At 42.3% G+C, this 12,577-nt stretch overlaps 1 pseudogene; it reads right to left on the reverse strand.

Moving 5' to 3' along the window:
- Nucleotides 1-776: 776 nt before the first annotated feature.
- LOC139338723 (uncharacterized) lies at nucleotides 777-2,613 on the reverse strand (annotated as a pseudogene).
- Between the last annotated feature and the right edge of the window lie 9,964 nt (nucleotides 2,614-12,577).

Here is a 12,577-nt window from a genome sequence, read left to right on the forward strand (position 1 = left end):
AAGTCCACGTCTTAAATACTCTCCCTGATGAGGGAGAGTGACTGCAGGTGAGTAGCAGTGGGAGGAGCTGGCAGCAGGTGAGGGGCTGCCCAGCCATGGATCCAGGGGTAGACAGACAGACACACACACAGGGATAAGGGAGAGGAGACACACGGGGAGAGACAAGAAGCCAGGATCGTAACAAGGTAGGATCCTAACTTTTAGATGAACTAAAGCACAATGTTCTGTTGACTTTTCACGCTGCCAAATAAACCTGTGGATGTGACGTCACTTCTCTTGGTTCAACATTTGACTTCAATCAATGGATCTGACCTTCATTTCATATTTAAAGAGTACAATAAAACCTCCATGGTCATTGGTCAAGATTAATTCATGAACACACAAAATAATTGCGACAGAATACGTCAGGGACAATGTCTGTTGAGGTGTACATTATCAGGAAGTCGTGGACAGCAAAGAGGACAGACGGTCACCCTCATAGAGGCCACGAATTCCTGATGATGGACAACTGGTTAGACATTATCCTGCTTATACCATGGTAACCTGCCTGAATGAATGAATGCATTTTTATGATATTTGCAATCAAAATCTAAAGGTTTTCACGAGCCATAACTCTATGGTTTCCATGGTAACACCAGATTCTCCAAATAGGATCAACGAAATGTTGAAGTCACTTGTTGTTGTAATTACATGTTGTTTACATACATCTACTGATGCTTCTGGACACATCATCAGTGATGTGCCTGGTATCATCGGACATTTTGGGTCTTTCAACATCATTCGCCCTCCTCCAGGTGACCCAGCCGGGGATGATCAGACCCCAGCTTGTGTCCAGATGGCTAACTGGCTACCATGGCTCCATGGCTCTCCTCTCTTGAGCCACAGTCATCTGCATCCAACCTCCACTGGGGGACATCATGCTCTCCAACCAGCCTGCTGACAGTCACTGACCAGTCCCGTGTACTTGGAGAACTTCCTCTCAAAGGCTTCTTCCAGGTGCCCTTCCCATGTGATGGTCAGCTCCAGCAGCACTACCTGCTTGCTGGACTCAGGCACAAGGACAATGTCTGGTCGTAGGGTGGTGACTGCAATGTGGCTGGGGAACTTCAGCTGATGTTCGAGATCCACCAGCAGCTGCCAGTCTCCTGCAGAGAACAGGATCTCTGCAGATGTTCTTCTGGCAGGTGTTGGCTGCTCCCCAGCTCTGACAAAGGTGACGGTTTTCTTGGAGGGCCGGAACCGCTTCACCCACCCGAGTCCTTTGCTGATGACTTCAGCGATGGTCTTAAGAACTTGGTCATGCCGCCAGCGGTACCGTCCATCTCCAAGTGCCCTGGTGTAGCAGCTGAGGATATGTTCTAGGATTCCTTGCTTGGAACACAATGGGCATGCTGGTGTCTCGGCTTTGCCCCATGTGTGCAGGTTTGATGTGCTTGGAAGCACATAGTATACTGCATGGATAAGGAACTTAATGCAGTGAGGCTCGGCTTTCCACAACTCAGCCCAGGTCACTTTCCTCTCAACTGCGTTCTCCCATCTTGACCAGGCTCCCTGTTGCTTCATTCCCACTGCCTTGATGGTTTTTGTTTCTTCCACTGCAGCCCTCACCTCCTCCTGAACAAGGTGGCAGCCTTCCTTCCTGCTGGTGTTCGTTTGGGGAGTTGGAAAGGAGCCTCGCCCAGCTCTGCCTCGTGTGACCACCACCAGGCTCCTTTGATGCATCCTTGCCTCAGCCTCTCGAACTGCGTCCTCTGCCCTCCACTTCCGTCCAGTCCTCATTTGGATCCCTGCTTTAGCCACCTTAGACACCATGACGTTATTTCTCCCGAAGATACTCTCATCCTGAAATTGGTGCAGTGATCAGCAATGAGGTCTCTGAACTTGCTGGGAACATGATGTTTCATCAGTGTGAGCTGAACCAGCTTGTGTGGAATGGAGCCAAATGCATTTGCCAGGTCAAGCCACAGCACTGACAGGTTGCCCTTGTTCTTTCTTGCCTCCCTTATCAGCTGAGTCACCACACCTGTGTGCTCCAGACAGCCTGGCATTCCTGAAACACCGCCGTTCTGGACCGATGTGTCGATGTAGGTGTTCTGTTCCAGGTAGGTACACAGCCGTTTGGAAACAGTGCTGAGGAAGATCTTTGCCTCGACACACAGCAGGGAGATGACGCGGAACTGGTCTAGTTGGGTGGAGTTTTCCTACTTTGGGACTCACACTGCTTCAGATACTCTCCATTGATCTGGGATTCTCCCTCTTCTCCAGAAGACTTGCAGGATTTTCCACAGACACAGCAGGAGCTTGGGACAGTTCTTAGTCCTGGAGCGGAGTATGCCCTTGCGTTGCGGACGACCTCCCTGACATCCTTTAGCTGGATCTCTGACATGTTCAACTGCACCTCAGGTTCATGGGATCTATGAGGATATCACATTCTCCAAGCTCCTGCTCTCTTGTGGGGTCGCTGTACGTCTGCTTCAGATGTTGGTCTATGTCTTCCTGTGAGGAGGCAAGTTTACCACTATGCTTCTACCCCAGCAGATCCTTGGTGAACTCGAAGGGGTTGGAGATAAACACAGCGCGTTTATGCGCTCTCTGCTTACAACATCTGATCATATATTTACTTATAATTCAGTGATTATATCAGTTGTTTATGATATGTGAAGTGCTGGTGTTCCAGACCTTCCCAAAACTGAGTGAGTCTAGAACTGAGATCCTTTTATTTTCCCCCAAAACTCGGATGAAATTTTTTGATGAAATAATGTCATCACTTCAGGAATACAAAGAAAAGTCCATCTTGTGTTGGCAGACCCTGAAAATGTGATCCATCCTGTAATTAATGCAACATCCTTCCTGTAACTCCTCTCACAAAGGAACCACAGAAACAGAGAAAAACCTTCTCACAGCTGGAACAAAGTGCTGCTGCTAGCAGTCTGTTAACCAGGAGGAGGAGAAACAGAGAGAAGAGGAAATCCAGATCTAAGAGGAGACGGAGAGATTGAGGGAGGAGCTGAGCTGTTACTGAACTATAGAAGAGAGAGGAGCTTCCATATTCAGCAGAGTCCAACACACAAACCACAAACATTACCTTTATTCAACATGCTGTCTCTGCATCATTGTGTGTTTTCTCTCCTGTTTCTTTCCATTCTAACGGGTATGTTCCATCATGCAGCACCAAAAAGCTTCAGTCAAATGTTTGTTGTCTGTCATTCATTTAGTCAGACTTTTACAACATGCTATAACAGAGTTATCTCTTTGTTTAGGTGTCAGCTGTCAAGAACTCAGTCCAGTCAACAATGAAGAGTCCAGTTTAGAAGACAGCACTGTGACTCTGTCCTACAAATACCCCAAAAAAGCAACTGTTCAAGATCATTTCTACTGGTATCGACAATATCCAGGAAAACCACCAGAGTTTCTTCTGTACATCTCAGGGAATAATTTTACGAGAGCAGCAGAGTCTCTGAAGTCAGACACGAGGTTCTCTACAAAACTGTCTGAAGACAAACATCATGTGGATCTGCAGATCTCCTCTGCTGCAGTGACTGACTCTGCTCTGTACTACTGTGCTGTGAGGCCCACAGTGACAGGAAACAGCAAAACTCTGTACAAAAACACAAGCTGACACACTGACAAGCTGCTGGAGGCCTTTGTTCCACACTGTTGGACTCAACTTTTTACCTCCACTAGAGGGCCACATTATCAAGTAGGCGCTGCACTACTTGTGCACTGTGTTCAACCATTGTGTCAATAAGAAGTGCTGCTGTGAAGAGAAGCATTCTCACACTGAATGTTGAACATCACCTACTTTCTCCTCTTCATTTCAACCTTGTTGTACAGATGGAACATTGGCTGTGGATTATTCTGGCTGCTCTTTGCTTTGGTGAGAAATAAAACATCACATTTCCTTTGAAAAGTCTTGAATGTCTGTGCGTCTGACTCTGATGATGGAACTTTAATCAATCATCTTTATTGATTCATCTCTTCCTCTGCATGTTCTCTTCTTCCTCAGAGTGTAAAGGAGAAGACAGAGTGACCCAGACAAAAGAAGATGTCATTGCTACTGAAGGACACACAGTTACACTGGACTGTACTTTTGAGACCAGTAACCCAGGTCCAACTTTGTTCTGGTACAAACAAGAAGTGAACAGTTTCCCAAAGTTCATGCTGAAACGTTACTTAAAAACAGGAGAAAATGATGAAGAGTTCGACAAAGACAGATTTAATGCTACAATCAAGGATAAGTCAGTTCCTCTGAGGATCCAGAAGCTTCAGCTGTCTGACTCTGCTGTGTACTACTGTGCTCTGAGGCCCACAGTGACAGGAAACAGCAAAACTCTGTACAAAAACCTTTGCAGCAAACACAACTGAATCCTCCACAACGTCCACTAGAGGGAGTCACACACCATGAAGCCATTACGGTCTGAGCCAGAGTCACTGGACTGATGACAAATCCAACAACAAAGAAAGAAGCAATGCAGATTAGAGACAGAGCTCCTGTGAACAGAGGAAACATTTATTGGATGAGCTGAAATTAGGAAATAACATCAGGAGATGACTGGTTTGAGGATTTCAAAAAGGATTTAGTCCAATGAAATGGTGTTAGATTCAAGTATTTTGCAGTTGAGTTGTGTTGAGCAGACGCATGGCACAACACAGAAGAGCTGACTCTTCAGGTCCAGACTCAGCTGTTTACCTGCATCTCAAGGAGGAAGCACACTCCTGTGAAGATAAAAATGTGCATATTATGTGCATATTCTGGACAGAGAAGACAGATGGTTTGAAAGAGGAGTCAGAGAAGCCATCCATGTCAAGGTTGAAAAACCATCTCTGAACAGAGGGGGGGGTCTGAGACACCACCTATCTCCCACATACAATGCCGTCCTTTCATCTCTGCCAAAGAGATTCAAAACTTAGCCTCTGAAAATAAACAACAAAGCCATTCACACATGGCTCAAGGAGCCTCCCAATGACAAGAATGGGACACTAACGAGGCAGACGACTGTCGTTGACACCCAAGGGTCGCACCCTACCCGCCTTAATGGGGGATCGTTAGCCTCACAATCGAGTGATACCATCCTTGGTTTTGGCAAATTATATATTACATTACATTTATGAATGAATCCACATGAAACCAATCACATCTTGAGGACATAAAGACCTGGAGGACCTTTAACTTTGTGCTACTAAATTCAGACACACTGTGTCCAACAATGCAGGATCACTCATGATTCCTAAAGTCTCCAAAAGTAGAACTGGAGCCAGATCCTCCAGCTATCAAACTCCTCTCCTGTGGAACCATCTTCCAGTCTTTGTCCAGGAGACAGACACCCTCTCTGTGGTCAAGAGAAGGCTAAAGATGTCCTCTCTGGTCAAGCTTACAGTTGGGGCTGGCTCAGGCTTCACTTGGACCAGACTCTAGTTATGCTGCTGTGGGATTAGACCGCCCATGATGTCCCGAGCTCCTTTCTCCTCCTCTCCCTCCCTTTAGTCCACATTCAAGTCCCATTAATACATGTTACTAACTTGGCTTCTTCCCCAGAGTCTTTGTGCGTTCTTGTCTCACAGGTTCACGTGGATCAAACCTGAGCCTGGATTGTGGATCACAGTTGAGTCCACTGTGGTGGTCCTGGTTGACTGCTGCTTGACTGTGGTTATTATTGTGACAAATCATTTTGCTATTTTTACTACATTCAGTTCATTGTCATCATGTACATGTAGTACCCTGTACTATGATATATTAATATATGCATATACCATCATATATTATTTCATTATTAGTTACATTTCTATTAGTTATATGTACACTACCGGTCAAAAGCTTTAGAAGATCTCAAATTTTTCAATTTTTTTCTTGAAAATTATTCAGTTTAATATCTCATTGCACTCTGAAATGAAAGCATAGTACAAATAACCAACTGGAGTTAAAAAAGAAATCATGGAATCAATTTGTAGACCAAAATGAATTCTTAACTTCTGACTCATCAAAGCAGCCACCTTTGGCAGATATCACAGCTGAACACACTAGTTTCCATAAATGTGCAGCACTTGTAGGTTTCTTTGCTTTCACTCTTCTGTCCAGTTCATCCCAAACCAGCTGGATGGAGTTCAATCTAGATGGCTGACGTGCAGGTGCTGGCATTCGCTCGCTCGTTCGCCCTGACTTAAGTTTTATAAAATAAAAATGATCAAAGTGCCCGCCGGGCATTATAATAACAAGAAAGCTTATACATTGTTAAAATGGAAGATATTAAAAAAAACTTTGGCCTCAATCCAACTAGAGGTCGGCAAAATTGCAACGCAACAAACGGAGATCCTGAAGCTCACGCAACAGGTGAATATGCTCCAAGCTCAGGTGAACGGCTATGAAGCGAAACTACAGAAGAAAGACGAACAGATCAAAGAACTGTTAAAGAGGCTGGATGATGTAGAGCAATACTCCCGCATTGATGATGTGATTATCTCTGGACTGAAAACACGCCACCGTGCCTACGCTAATGTCGCTGCTGGAAACAATGCTGATGACACATCACCTGCCGAGACGGAGACCTTGGAATCCCAGGTTATCCAATTCTTCAGCAGCATGGATATTCCCATTCACAGCAATCAGATCTCGGCCTGTCATACACTCCCCCGGATCAACAAAAATACTCCACCGGCAATCATAGTCTGCTTTGTCAATAGAAAGGACAAGGTCGGCTTGCTGCAGCAGGGCTACAAGCTAAAGAGCACGGGCGTGTTTGTGAATGAGCATCTTACAAGGAAGAATGGTAACATTGCTTTCGCAGCGCGGCAACTTAAAAAGGCTAAAAAGATCAAGTGACCTGGACTCGGAACTGTAAAGTTTTTATCCGAACGAACGGAGCGACACCGGAGGTGGAAAGAGCAGTGATGGTGAAAGAAATGAATGAACTGGACTTGTATGTGAGCTGTGGATATGTGGACCTATTATTTTATTTATTTTATTTTATTTTTTGTGGCGTTTGATTATGGACTATGATTTTGCAACTGTCTGGGACAAACGGAAGATCCAGTTAACATCGGATGTAGGCCTACTCAACCAGCGGACGTACAGTTTTCAAGACGTGAGTCAGTGTCGATCTGATAACAAGCTTCTTAAATATCTCTATGGCTTCTAACTTACCCACCACCACTGACATGAACTCTTTAGTATTCAACCCGTTTGAGCAGAACACGGACAGCAATGGCATCTATGATACCTTCTTTAATCCTGACGTCAATCAATCTAACTTAAACTCATTAAAATTGTCCTGCAATTATTACTCGGAAGTACAAGTGAATACACTGTATCAAACACTGAACCTCTATAAAAATCTTTTCTCTACTTGCCACTTGAATATTTGTAGTATGTCCAAAAATTATGACGCACTTAAAACTTTCTTGTCTACTCTGAGTTTTCCTTTTTCAGCCCTGGCCTTTTCGGAGACTTGGCTGATCGATGTATCTAATTTATTCCCCCTGCCTAATTATTTAGCATTTCATTCTTGTAGAAATAACAGAAGAGGAGGGGGTGTCTCACTATATTTTTTGAATACCTTAAATGCTGTTTCTAGAGAAGAACTCAGTGCTGAATTTGACACCACTATCACAGAGTCTATATTTATTGAAATTCCATCATGTCAGCAACTTAATGGCGACATTAACACATTTATTGACGCTCTTTATTCCACTCTTGAAATAATAACCAAAGAAAGAAAAATATGTTTTCTACTTGGTGATTATAATATTAATTTGCTCAAAAGTGATCTTACACAAATGGTTGATTTCTTAAATGCACTTTATTCTTTTAATTTTTTCCCTCTAATTACTAAACCATCCAGAATCACCTCTTTATCTGCTACTCTCATCGATAATATCTTGTTTAATTCCTATGAATTTGAGGTCACTTCAGGCCTCCTCATGTGTGATGTCTCTGACCACCTCCCTGTCTTCCAATTTATTCACTCCAACCGTATTAAGTCTAACATTCCTAACAATGAGCCAAAAAAAATACCGTAAATTCTCTAGAGACAGCATTGAGAATTTTAAGTCAGCCATTGGCACTATCATATGGGATGAGGTACTCCTGTCACAAGACGTGAATATTGCATATGAATTATTTTTAAAGTCCTTTAATAAGGCTTTAGATGAATCTTTTCCTTTGGTGAGCACAAAATCTAGACATAAATCCTCTAAGGGGAAGCCGTGGATAACTGATGAATTAAAAAAGCTCTCCCGGAAAAAAAATAAACTTTATAAGAGATCTATTCTTAACCCCTCCCCTATAAATACTGTAACCTATAAGAAATGTAAAAATCAATTCACAGCCTTAGTAAGAAAAGCAAAGAAAACATATTATCCCAATGAATTTACTCAAGCTTTCAATAATATTAAAGCTACATGGCACCTTATTAACTATTTAATTCACTTACTGAATCGCACTAAATCTCAATTTGCTGCCCCTGTTGAGATGAATGGTAAGAAGGGGGTTCTCTCTAACCCTACTGATATTGCTAATGGCTTTAATGACTTTTTTTATATCTGTTGGTTCGGAACTAGCATCTAGCATCAATGGCTCTGACATAGATCCCTGCTCTATGATCAAAGGTCAGTATCCTCCTCTCCAAAATTTTGACCCACCAACTTTAGAAGGGGTTCGTTATATCACTTTGGCGTTGAAAAATGCAGCTCATGGTCATGATGGCATCAAAAGTATCCTTATTAAAGAGACCATTGATTATATCATCAAACCCCTCACTCACATCCTCTCTCTGTCTCTTAAAACTGGAATTGTTCCCCAGGATTTAAAAATTGCTAAAGTTACACCGATCTTCAAGACAGGAGACTCCCTCTCATTCAACTTGTGAACTACATATCATCAGCTCTTGATAATAAAAAATTTGCCCTTGGAGTCTTCCTGGACCTGAGTAAGGCATTTGAAACGGTCAGTCATCATATATTGATTGCCAAACTCAACAGATACGGAGTGGAGGATGCTGCCCTGAAATTTTTCAGTAACTATTTAACCAACAGAGAGCAATATGTACATCTGGCAGGTTTTTACTTCCAAGAAATCACAGATTATGATTGGTGTCCCTCAGGGATCAATTCTGGGGCCCTTACTATTTTTAATTTACATCAATGACATGGCCATGACATGCATCAAACTCCTCCCAGTACTATTTGCAGATGATACAAACCTCGTAGCTTCACACGAAGACTTTAATATTTTAATTAAAACTGTCAATGAGGAATTATCCTCTATTGCGGAATGGTTTCAATGGAACAAACTTACCATCAATGTAAAAAAATGTAACTTCATGATTTTTTGTAATATTAATAAACAATATCCTGTAGAATTAGCTAAAATTTTTATCAATTATACTCAAATTGAATTGGTTCAGCATACTAAATTCCTAGGAGTTATTATAGATAGCGGTCTTAAATGGTCTGTTCATATCGACCTTGTCTCTAAGAGATCTGCAAAAATGCTTGCTATATTAAGGAAGGTCTGTCCCTTGATTCACTCCTCAGCTTACTTAACCTTATATTATAGTTTTTTGTTCCCATTCATTAATTATTGTAACATCGTCTGGGCAGCAACCTATCCTACATACCTAAATAATTTAAGTGTCATACAGAAGAAATACCTCAGATATATATCCCATTCAAATAGATATGCACCCTCGGCACCCCTTTTTAAAAAATATAAAGTACTCCCCATTGACAAGTTAAATGTTTATCAAACGTGCTTACTAATGCATAAGTTTATATACAGGAAACAAGATCTTCCAGACACCTTTCAGAATTTGTTCATCCCCACCTCACATGTACACACATATCAAACTAGACACAGCAACAACAGTCTACTTTTACCCCGTACACGGACTTCAAGACACCAATTTAACATTACGTTTAGAGGTCCTAAGCTCTGGAGTGAATTAAGCCCACCACTAAGATCAATGTCCTCCCATTCTGCTTTCAAAAAGCATTTGAAGAAATTCCTGTTATCCGCCTGATCCCGGATTTTACAGATTTTATCAATCCTCCCAATTGTGGGTGGCTTGCTCTTGCTGCATCTCTCTTTAACATGTATTTTGTTGTTGTTTCTTTTGTATTGTTTTTGTTTGTTTTTTTCTTGTTTTCTTTTTTGCTGAGTGTTTAGTCTGCATGTCATGGGATTGATATGGGCAGGTGTGGAACTCTGTACAAGCCTGCTGAGGCTTCGTTCCCACCTTGCACAGTTTTTGTACTTGTACTAAACTTGTGCTAAACAAATAAACTAAACTAAACTAAACTAAACTAAACTAAACTAAACTTAAGTCTGGAGACTGATGGTCACTCCCCGTTTTCAAGCTTACCATCTTGTTCTTTTTCCTGAGGTAGTTCTGGATGGCTTGGACTGATATTTTGGGTCGTTATCTTGCTGTAGGATGAATAATATAAACTATGCACATACCAGAGGGTATTGCATGGCACTGCAGAATGCATGTTTTCATGCGGTTTGGCCTCTCGTTCACACGCAAACAGAGTTTTTGTCACGGAAAACGATCGTTTTTTGAAAAACTCCGGCCAAAGTGGAGATTTCTGAAAACGCTGATGATGTGTTGGAGTGTAAACAGGGTTAAACAGCGTTTTTGGTTCCAAAACATCACAACAAGCAACTGAAAATACCTAACATCATGTGTGCGGCCTATGTTTACACTCGCACCTACAGTATAGGTTTGGCATAGCTATGATGGCGCTCAACGGCGTTTTTATGTAATGTAGACAACATTTTTGAAAACGATGTTGTGTGCACGATGTTATTTTTGAAAAAGGAGGGGCTAAAATATCCATTTTCCAAAATACCCTGCTACATGTAAACGTAGGGTCAGTCTGTACAAGTCACCAAACCTGGATCCAGCAAAACAACCCCAGACCATCACACGTCCTCCTCCATGTTTGACAGTTGATGTCACACACTGTGGAACCACCCTGTCGCCTACTCGACGGCGGACAAAGATCCTGCGTGATGAAGATTTTACATTTTCATTCATCGGTCCATAATACCTTCTTCCAGTCTTCAATAGTCCAATGCTGGTGTTTCATGGCCCAGGCAAGCCTCGTTGTCTTATTCTGGCTTTCTTGCTGCAGCTCATCCTGTCAAACCTGCAGCTCAAAGTCTTCTCTTCACAGTTGAAACTGAGACTTGCTTTCTACGACCACTATGAAGCTGTGCTTGAAGCTGTTGTGCTGTGAGCCGCCGATCATGCAAGCTGTTAACTCTCAGAAACTTGTCCTCTCATTCAGTTGTGGCTTTGGGTCTGCCAGACCTTCTCCTGTCAGAGTTTCCCCAGTTTCTGAGTGCCTTTTGATGGTGAATAAAACTGTACTAACACCTCGACTTTCTTAGCAATTTCTAACTCTAACCCCACACCTGTAGGAATTAGTAGCACCAGCTTTCGAGGCTTCATCAATCTTCATTGCTGCAGAACAGCTTCAAATTGTTAACCCATGTCATGATCCCTGAAAAAGGCCTTTTAGTATAATTCTGAATTGAACATGATTTTTCAGTTTTGGGGAAACAAAACCATTTTTTTTAACCTCTGGCAGTTCAACACTTGGACTTGAAAGACTTGAATTGCAATAAATCACTGGAAAAAATTGGGGTGTTCTAAAACTTTTGACTGGTGGTGTATGTGTGTTATTTCTGATATTATTATCATTTACATGACGGTGATTGTAGCATCAGTGTCATTTCCACAGTTGAAGTTAGAGGAAGAGAAACAGAGAGAAGAGAAAATCCAGATCTAAGAGGAGACGGAGAGATTGAGGGAGGAGCTGAGCTGTTACTGAACTATAGAAGAGAGAGGAGCTTCCATATTCAGCAGAGTTCAACACACAAACCACAAACATTACCTTTATTCAACATGCTGTCTCTGCAATATTTTCGACTTTGTCTGATGTTTGTCACTATTTTAACAGGTACATTACATTCTGCAATCAAGAAAACTTTTTCACTCCAATGTTTTTAAATATGATTCGGTTCGTGAGAGTCTTGAAACTTCATATAAAACACATTTCTTCTCCTTCAGGTGTCAGCTGTCAAGAACTCAGTCCAGTCAACAATGAAGAGTCCAGTTTAGAAGACAGCACTGTGACTCTGTCCTACAAATACTCCAAGTCGATCAGTGCTGATGATCACTTCTTCTGGTATCGGCAATATCCAGGAAAACCACCAGAGTTTCTTCTGTACATCTCAGGGAATAATTTTACGAGAGCAGCAGAGTCTCTGAAGTCAGACACGAGGTTCTCTACAAAACTGTCTGAAGACAAACATCATGTGGATCTGCAGATCTCCTCTGCTGCAGTGACTGACTCTGCTCTGTACTACTGTGCTGTGAGGCCCACAGTGACAGGAAACAGCAAAACTCTGTACAAAAACACAAGCTGACACACTGACAAGCTGCTGGAGGCCTTTGTTCCACACTGTTGGACTCAACTTTTTACCTCCACTAGAGGGCCACATTATCAAGTAGGCGCTGCACTACTTGTGCACTGTGTTCAACCATTGTGTCAATAAGAAGTGCTGCTGTGAAGA

Source organism: Chaetodon trifascialis, chromosome 11, assembly GCF_039877785.1.
Source record: "Chaetodon trifascialis isolate fChaTrf1 chromosome 11, fChaTrf1.hap1, whole genome shotgun sequence".
Taxonomy (NCBI): Eukaryota; Metazoa; Chordata; class Actinopteri; order Chaetodontiformes; family Chaetodontidae; genus Chaetodon; species Chaetodon trifascialis.